Here is a 10,049-nt window from a genome sequence, read left to right as displayed (position 1 = left end):
TTGAGAACCTGTGGTCCATCATAAAATGTGAGATTTACAAGGAGGGAAAACAGTACACCTCTCTGAACAGTGTCTGGGAGGCTGTGGTTGCTGCTGCACGCAATGTTGATGGTGAACAGATCAAAACACTGACAGAATCCATGGATGGCTGGCTTTTGAGTGTCCTTGCAAAGAAAGGTGGCTATATTGGTCACTGATTTGTTTTTGTTTTGTTTTTGAATGTCAGAAATGTATATTTGTGAATGTTGAGATGTTATATTGGTTTCACTGGTAAAAATAAAGAATTGAAATGGGTATATATTTGTTTTTTGTTAAGTTGCCTAATAATTATGCACAGTAATAGTCACCTGCACACACAGATATCCCCCTAAAATAGCTAAAACTAAAAACAAACTGAAAGCTGCACATTTGTAATACCACTCTGTGCATACCTTTCACTGCACCTGTGAAACAGCACACAGTTTTATATACCAGTCACTGCATACCTGTTCACTGCACCTGTGTAACTGCACATTGTTGTATCAGCAGTCACTGCAGCCTTTTCACTGCACCTGTGTAACCGCACATCGTATTAGTCAAATCAGTGCATACCATTCACTTCATCCCCCCCCCCCTTCAATATGGACAAAACAGGCAGAGCCAGAGGCAGGCTACCCGGCAGGTCTGTTCAAGGTCGTGCTGTCGGGATTTAGTGCGGCCCTCGACCAAAGTACAGTGTTCAGAAGAAGGCACGTGCCATCAACCCCCAATATTGTCAGGACGTAGTTGACTATTTAACACAGAACACCTCATCTTCCTCAGCTTCCGCACGGAAGCGTGACATATCTTCCTCCTCCTGCTCTGATTCTGGCACCCCACTTAACACTCCGTCGGCAGCCATTACCAAAGTGCCATCATCCCAGGGCTCAGCAGGTGTACTTTTTTTGTGTCTGCCTCAGATGAGAGCAATGCCATCTGTATTCTCTGCCACTGAAAATTGAGCTGTGGAAAGACCAAGACCCGCGTAGGGACAACTACCTTACGAAGGCACATGATTACAAAGCACAAACTGCAATGGGATGACCACCTGAGGAAAAGCAGCACACAAAAGCAAAGCCACACACCGCAGTGTAAGATACCAGGGAGCAATTATTTATCAAAAAAGGCAATACCCAAACTGTACCATGATGGTGAAAGTCAAGTGTCATCTCTGGCACACAGCGTTGGGTCAAGGGTCCATCTGACCACGGATGCCTGGTCTGCAAAGCAGAACTGCCCAAAGACAGTCAAAGTAAAAAGGATGACTGGGTCTCAACCTGGATTTATGCAATTATAGCAAAAGTTTTATTGTACCATAGCAGTAAAAAAAACACAAGGTTTCGGCACAAGGCCTTTTTCAAGTGCACCCCTTTGCTGGATCCAGGTGCTGGCTGGTCGACTCCCTGGTAGTCCTTTGATGACCTGCAGTTGTGCTATTGGACTTTTTTCTACTGCCCAAAGACAGTCCCCACACACAGCATCTCTGCCTGCATGCTGCGTGACTGCCTGCCCCAAGACTAAGTCAGTCCCCACACAGCATCTCTGCCTGCAGGCCACTTGACTGCCTTCTCCGCCACAACCAACAGGGTCCAAGACTCCAGGTGGATTCCTGAATTTTTAGGGCTGCTGCTATAATAATTTTTCTGGTGCGGGTATATGCCTGCCTAATTATTCTGGCTGCACTGCAGCTGCAACAACAAAACAAAAGGCATGTACATGTGTCGATTCCCCTTTGTGATGGTTACCTTGCTGCGGTGAAGGGGCTTGCGTATCACAATGAAGCAATGACCGGCTAAATGAGTGTGTTGGAGGGCACACCTGACCCAAAAAGATAAGGTCGTTGTTTCATTGTGGACAGACCAAATTCGATCAGCTGGACACTCGGTCACTGTTGTTCTGTCATTGAGCTACCTCAGCCCAACCATTTGGGCTTGAAAACTGGCATCGCTTGGACTCTCGCCATGGTGCGCACCAGTCCAGCATGGCCGTCACTACACAAACAGCTGTTTGCGGTGCGTTACACAGTGAGTTTAGTCTGTCAGTGTAAAGCAGTACGCTAATTACACTACCTGATTGATGTATACACATGCAAGATGTTTTAAAGCAATTTAGGCCTCCAATTTAGCAATAAAATGTGATTTCTGCCCTTAAACCCTGCTGTGCGTCAAATCCGGATTTTTCTCCGGGACGTTTGGCGTGTATCCCACTCCGCCATGCCCCCTCCAGGTGTTAGACCCTTGAAACATCTTTTTATCACTTTTGTGGCCACAATTAGTTTGTAGTTTTGAAAGTTCGCCTGTCCATTGAAGTCTATGGCGGTTCAAAACGTTTGCAGGTTCGCGAACCTAAAATCAGAGGTTCAAGACCACTCCATTGAACACCAGGCTCTCCCCACAATTGAAAAAACTCAAACGAAATGGATAAGTTTGGGAGTTCAGATAGAGGAAGCGGAGAATCATTACTAACCTCTCATTTGGTTTCACCCTGCCTCAGAGATAGATTTATGCTATTATACGTTCTGCACCAAAGCTACCTTACCCTGGCTCACTAAATATTCCCCAAATGCTCTCAGCGTAACCCCACCTTCCTACATCTATTATAAAGTTGTCCCCCATTGAAGATTTCTGGAAACAGGTGGTGGGATTGCTTCATGACACAATGGGGTCACCAGTCGCGTTAGATCTCAAAATGTGTACTTTGAATGGTTGGGGATCCAGATACTTCCCTCTTCCTTGGTAAGTATCCTTTGTGTTCTAATCCACGTTGGGGTTTCTTTAAACAATACCAGTTGCCTGGCTGTCCTGCTGATTTGTTTGGCTGCAGTAATGTCAATCACCCACAAGCATGCAGCTCCTGCTCTGCATGTTTGTTCAGGGTCTAAAAAGTGAAAGGCTACACTCACAGTGGTGCAGTGAGGCATAACAGCAATGCACCATCTATGCAACATTCACAGTGCAGCTACTCAGGGCTGGGTCGAGGCAGAGGCAAGAGAGGCTTCAGCCTCAGGGCGCTGTGTAGGAGGGGCGCACAACTCATTCAGCTATCATTCCCTTATTGTGTTTGAAGCAGAGAGAAATAATAAAAGGGGATACATAGCAGTGACTGCAAGCCAGGTAACTAGAGATTAAGGTGTTGGGGGGGGGGGGGGGTTGGGAACCCTGGGGTGCCTCTTACTCTAATAGCAATCAGTGTGTGACAGCTGGGGTGGGAGGGATGGAGGGGCGCACTATGGTGTCTCAGCCTTGGGTGCTGGAGGACCTTGTCCCGGCTCTGCAGCTACTGCATTGCAGTATAACACCATTCAGCATTCCATGCATGCATTGAGTTACTGCAAAATGCATGTTGACAGTGAAGCATACTTTGACTGTATGCAACAACAGCACATATGATATGCAGCACAGCATTCCCATTTGTTGAGGTTCTGCTGTTACAGTAAATGCAACTCCCACAGATAATGTTGCCGCAGAGGATCAGGACGACAACCAGGATATCTGCTTTGTTTAAAAGGAACTAAATGACAGCCTTCATATCCGTCTCACTTCAGGCATGCCTTAAAAATACTAGATGCGAATAAAGAAACAGGGGGAGCAGGCATAGCTTATCACCTGTAGTTAGTAGAAGGGACGTCTTGGAAGCAGTATACCAGGTATGTAGAACCTGTACACTTTTCCCAGTGCTCAGTCTCGACCAGATTGCCCAAGCGGTCGCTGGTTCACCATAAACAAACAAGAGACGTCACACAATTGGCTGCAAAAACTGTTGCTGTGTATTATCGAGCAAAGCACTGCATTACATGTTACAGACTTCCGTCCTTCCTCAGATGCATAACAATGGTCTCTTTCATTTGTTTATATATTATCACCTGTTCTGATGCCCCCCCCCATCATACCTTAAAGCCCCCCAGTACCCTCTGTGTCACCAGAGTCTGGCTTTATCACAGAGGAGCTGGCTGGGCTGTGGCCAACCTACAGCACATGCCCATAGCGCTCGCTATAGGATGCACACGGCCAGCACCTACTCATTAAAGCCTTACTCATTTTGGAAGAGGGTCCCAGGGGGGGGGGGGGTTAAAGTATGATAGTGGGGGGTAGAGAGGAGAACAGGGGAAGCAGTGGGCAGCAGAACAGGTGATAGCATATGCCTGCTCCCACCCATTTCGCTGTGTCTCCACATATGGTATACTTTTAAGCAAAAAAACAAACTTAAAGAGAGTCTGAAGCGAGAATAGATCTCGCTTCAGACCTCATATATATCAGGGGCTGCTAAAACGCCGCTATCCCGCGGCTTAACGGGGGTCCCTGTCCCCCCAAATCCCCTCCATAATGCGGGGGAGCACTTCCGCATTGGGGCAGGGCTAACCACCGCAGCCCTGCCCCACGCGCGTCTGTCAGCGCGTATCTCCGCCTCTCCCCCGCCCCTCTCAGTCTTCCTTCACTGAGAGGGGCGGGGGAGAGGCGGCGAAGCGCGTCTGATAGACGCGCTGGGAGGCAGGGCTGCAGCCGTTAGCCCTTGCCTCCAGGAAGAAGAAATTAGCGACCAAGGTTTGCGGGGGGTGGGTTGGGGGTAAAGGGACCCCCGTTAAGCCGCGGGATAGCAGCGTTTTAGCAGGGGCACACATGCCCCTGCTATATATGAGAGCTGAAGCGAAATTTAGTCTCGCTTCAGTGTCTCCTTAAGGCTCCCTGCACACTGCAAATCCGTTTTCCGATTCCATTTCCGATTCCGATTCCGATTTTCCTTGAATACATTCAACAGAAAAACGGATCAAAAAACGCAGCATGCAGTTAAGATTAAAAATCGGAATCGGATGTAAAAACAGATTAAAAAGCGGAATCGGAATCTGAAATGCATGCAGTGTGCAAGAGGCCTAAAGCACAACTGAGGTGACATGATGAAACACGTGTATGCATTGTGCCAAGCAAAAATAACGGTTAGCTCTATAGCCTAACCTTCACTGATGAAGAATTACAGCCATAAACTCTTTCCTGTCAGTAAATTACTTCTGAGAGCAGGAAAGAGATACAAATGTTCAATAGTTCAGATTTGAGCTCTGGCATATATTGGTGAGCAGAGACAATGAAACAGTAAAAACAGTAAAAATCAGATTTAACCACTTGAGGACCACAGTGTTAAACCCCCCCTAAAGATCAGGCCATTTTTTTTTACAAATAGGCCACTGCAGCTTTAAGGCCTCACTGCAGAGCTGTCCAATTCAGCACACAAGTGATCCCCCCCCCATATTCTCACCACCAACAGAGCTCTTTGTTGGTTGGGTCTGATCGCTCCCCCAATGTGTGTTTTTATTAATTTGTTTTATTTTCTAATATATTTGCTTATTTTTTTAATTTTATCTCCTTCCTCCCCCCCAGCCAATTAGCGTGATCAGCTATCATAGGCTTCAGCCTATGACAGCCGATCACTGTCATGTCCCCCTGGGGGACAGCCATGTTACACAGCTGTCCCCAGTATAGCGCTGCCTTAGATCGCAGCACTGTACGGCAATAAAAGACAGCTATTTCACCATCTAACACTCTCCGTTGGGAGACTGAAGGTGGGTGGAGCTTCGCCTACTTAGTCAGAGATGCATGATCTCCTGCAAAACAGGCCCGCAGGACCTTACGCCAATTGGCGTTAGACAGTCCTTGGGCTGCTGCCGCGTCCATCAAGTAGTTAAATTTAAAACTGCACGATATCTAAAAAAAAAAAAAAACTAAATTTTAGAAGGACAGATACAATTGTTTCTCATCAGTTTATTTTGACCTCAGATGTCCTTTAGTGAGATAATTAATTGTACGTGTAGTACAGATAAGTAGAACATTAGTAGTAGTAAGAAAAGTCTCATACTGTTTTCCAGTACCGGAAAAGTTAATCTTGTTCTCTATGCTAAAGAGCCTCTCTGAGATATAATCAACTGAGTCCTGTTTTCTGAACAGCCAAGAAAAAGTGAGACAGCTTAAAATGAGGTTTTACTGCAGGAAAGTTTAAATGGGCATTGGCTCTGCTCCAGCTAAAGAGTACCAGAGCAAAAGCTCAAGTACACAGAATTAAGGTCCGTACACACGCCGGACTGGAGGCAACGACGGGTCCGTCGTCACCTCCCGCTGGGTGGGCGTTCCAATGACAGTCCGGCGTGTGTACGCACTGTCGGCGGACTGATACGGCTGTTTCTGAGCGATCCGCCCCCGTCGTTGCCTCAAGTCTGGCGTGTGTACGGACCTTTAGATACTTACCTAAAGAGAGGGAAGCCTCAGGATCCAATTGAGGCTTTCCTCCCTGCTGTGTTGTCCCCCGTTGCTGAGTGCAGCCCCCCCAAAAGATTAGAGACAATGCATTGGTCCTAATCTTTTACAGGGCACGCATTTCTTCCTACTTCAGTGTGGCTGATCAATGGCCAACCCAGCCTGCCCACACATGCACAATAAGCCTGAACCATAGGGTCCATGCTCTGCAACACGGGGTTTTACAGAAGCGAGGGAAGCCTCGATAGGATCCTAAGGTTTTCCCTCTGTTAAAAAGGTATCTGGTTTTAATCCCGAGCTTTGGCTCAGGAGCACTTTAAAATACAATGTGGATTCTAAATTGCAACAGGCATTATGGTGCAATGTTATTTATAAAGCTGTATAAGTGATAGAGTTTGTTGATAATGTTCTGTACTACACATACAATTATCTCATACGTTTAAAGCAAACATACTGGTCCCTTACTCAGTGTTCGTTCAATGAAAGTGGTAGTTTGCTGCTCCTGACTCAATTGAAGGAACATTGCCTGACACCAGTTTTGTTGATGGAGAAGGGTAAAGACATGTAGTGAGCGAGTTAGCAAACATACATAAACTAGATGCATCAATATGCTGCTGCAGGCGGAGAAAAAGATGTGAAATGCCGGCACTGCTGTGAACTGCTTGTTTATTCATAACACATGGTGCAACATTGTGGATTCTAATTTCATGCATATTGAGAGCTAACATGTCGGTTTGCTAGTTAAACTGTGCAGTGGGTGCTGGGGGATGAGATCCTAGGTATGTTAGCTCTCAATATGCATGAAATTTGAATCCACGATGTTGCACCATGTGTTATGAATAAACAAGCAGTTCACAGCAGTGCCTGCATTTCTCATCTTTTTCTCCGCCTGCATATAATGTCTGAGCACGCTGATCTATCTGCATCGCACCGGATACCTGGTCTGCACCCTGTACCTTTAACTGCAGTGCCAGCACCTTTCTATCCTACCTTCCATATCAATATGCTGCTGTAACCATATGAAAGCGGTATTGTCACCATAAAAATCTAATTTCGAAAAACAGCAACTGGTCTGAGTGTGATAAGTGATAAAGATGCTAATCCTGCATTCAAAACTTTTTCTGCAGTTATGGTTTGGAGTTATCACATACTTTAGGAGCATTGGCCCTAGTGCCAAAAAGTTGAATGCTGGAAGTGCTTTTGAATGCTGGGAGTTTTTTATCTATAATATATTCCTCCTCTTCCATTTATTTCCCTGCCTAGCTAATTACTTGTGTTTACAAGCAAGGCTGAGGTGACTCAGTGATTGGACGTGTAAATAATAATAATAAAAAAAAAAAAAAGACTCTGGGAGGAGGGCAGCTAATGCATATACAATGAGCAAGAGAAGGGAGGGGGGGGGGGGGGACCAAGAGTCAGGGAGGATATGATGTCAGCATTAGCTTGGCAAAATGGCCACTGCCTGCAATAGGATTTTCTGCTTTTCCTTAATAAAATTCGCAGGAATCATTACGTGGATAGCACAATACATCTGTTATGTAAGTAGTAGTATTTATCTACTTTATGTGTTTTTTTTATTACTAGATTAGCATGGGTGTCACTTGTTCTTTAAAGGATAACTGAAGTGAGAGGTACATGGAGGCTGCCATATTTATTTCCTTTTAAGCAATACCAGTTGCCTGGCAGTCCTGCTGATCTCTTTAGTTGCAGAAGTAGCTGAATATCTCCAGAAACAAGCATGCAGCCAATATGGTCAGATTTCACAAATATGTCAAAACCACCTCATCTACTGCATGCTTGTTCAGGATCTATGGCTAAAAGTATGAGAGGTAAAATGATCCACAGAATAGCTTTGCAACTGCTATTGCTAAAAAAGAAAATCAATATGGCAGCGTCCAGATACCTCTCACTTCAGTTATCCTTTAAGCATGGGAAATAGACCCAATAGGGAATGGTAAAAGAAGTTTGAAGGCTAAGGATACAAATTTGAATATATATATTGGGGGGAAGCTCAGCAAAAGGGGTTGCAGAGGTTGCTGCAGAATTAGCTCTCTATTGGTCCTATGCTCATAATAATCATTTCTATAGATACTTTGAATAATGGTAATCACTAACAAGCTGTTCCCCATCTTGCACCTCTGACACTGGGGGCACATTGTAAAACTTGCATCGGGGCCCATAGCTCCTTAGCTACACCACTGTTAACTTACTTGGGGCTTCTACCAGCACCCTGCAGCCACGAAGTTGATAAGTCATCCTCTAGTCCTCCGCCACAGTTGTTTTGCCCTAGCTGGCCAGTCGATCACCATTGCTCCTGTGCAGGACGCTCCTGGCAAAGGGAGTGTAAACAAGGACATGCAGCCAGGAGGACCACGCATTTGGGGCAAGACAAAAACAGCCACAGCAAGGTACTGGAGGATTCACTGATTGACGGGGCCAATATAAGTGAAACGCACTCCCCCCCCCCCCCTTAATTCAAATTCCCTTTAAATAAATGTTGTATGTTACTTCTATTCAAACACCAATGTTGAGGTTTCCTCACACTTCCTGTCCTAGAGAATACCTAATGATTTTTCAGTGCACAACCGTGATCACTGTAAAACTATATATCACCATGCCAACTGACACAGGGATGAAACATTTAGGAATAGGAAAATAAAAAAATTGGGTGGAACCCCACTGAAATTGTTTAAACCTAATGATTGTTCATAATATAGGTAGTGTGGTGCCATCTAGTGGTATTTCAAAAACATTCTGGAAAACTAAGCAGAACTGAAGATAATCTAAAAATAGTTTATCTTACCTGGGACTGCTGCAAGCCCCTTGCAGCCTTTCTGATCCGTGCCATTCCTCCACGATCCACTGCCAGCTACTATTGGCTTTGTAGTCAGGTCACGCATATCCTTCACATTCCAGTCCACAATAGCGCTATTGCAGACATGCACGTAGAAGGGATATGCTTGGCAGCCCCTTGACTTACTGGTCGAGTAACAAAGCTATTCAATAATTACAATTAGACTAGCGCTCAACCAATTGCAGAAATAAGCACAATATTCATAAAAGATAGTGTAGAGCACTGCCCTGCTGTGCGCAAGCTGACAATCAATAAATGGGTTAAAAGCGCTGCATACAATTTAGACAAATGTCATAAGCGTTCAAAATTCTGCAACCAATTTGTTAGTAAATGTAAAACGTCATTGCAAGTACAGATATCAATTTATCATTGAACAACAAGATTTAATCCAAGCATCTGGCACATTTACTGCTAGGGATTAAAACCCCCTTCTTGTCCCCACTCACCGGATGTAGCGGCCTGGATGGCTCAGCAAGTCGCTCCGTAGCTCCGCCCTGAGCGTGTGTAGTCACCGGACGTGGAACATCTGTACACACGAATTTGGATTCTCTTAGCGGGTGCACGTCTACAGTAAGACTAGTATCAAACTGCAGGGGCAGTTTTTTTCTGATTACATTATTACTGTGCAGAATCCTGTCAGGCCCAGCCTGGGACTTACAACCATACCACTGTGCTTAAGAATTATCACTTTGGAAACAATACACTTTTTATATGTGCCAGATGGCAGTTTCATTGCTACATGAGACATTTTTACACAATGTGAGCGCTTTGTCTTTTTGGGGTGCTTGGATTGGATTGTGAAGGAGCTTAATCCATACACGCCAGACAAATATTTGAGCGACTGGCTGTGAGGTGGCCAATACCTCAGATACTATAACGGGCCCATCCAGGCCACTACATCCGGTGAGTGGGGAGGGTTTAAACCCTAGCAGTAAATG

The sequence above is a fragment of the Hyperolius riggenbachi genome, chromosome 7 (genome assembly GCF_040937935.1).
Source record: "Hyperolius riggenbachi isolate aHypRig1 chromosome 7, aHypRig1.pri, whole genome shotgun sequence".
NCBI classification, from domain to species: domain Eukaryota; kingdom Metazoa; phylum Chordata; class Amphibia; order Anura; family Hyperoliidae; genus Hyperolius; species Hyperolius riggenbachi.
This window is presented reverse-complemented; position numbering follows the sequence as displayed.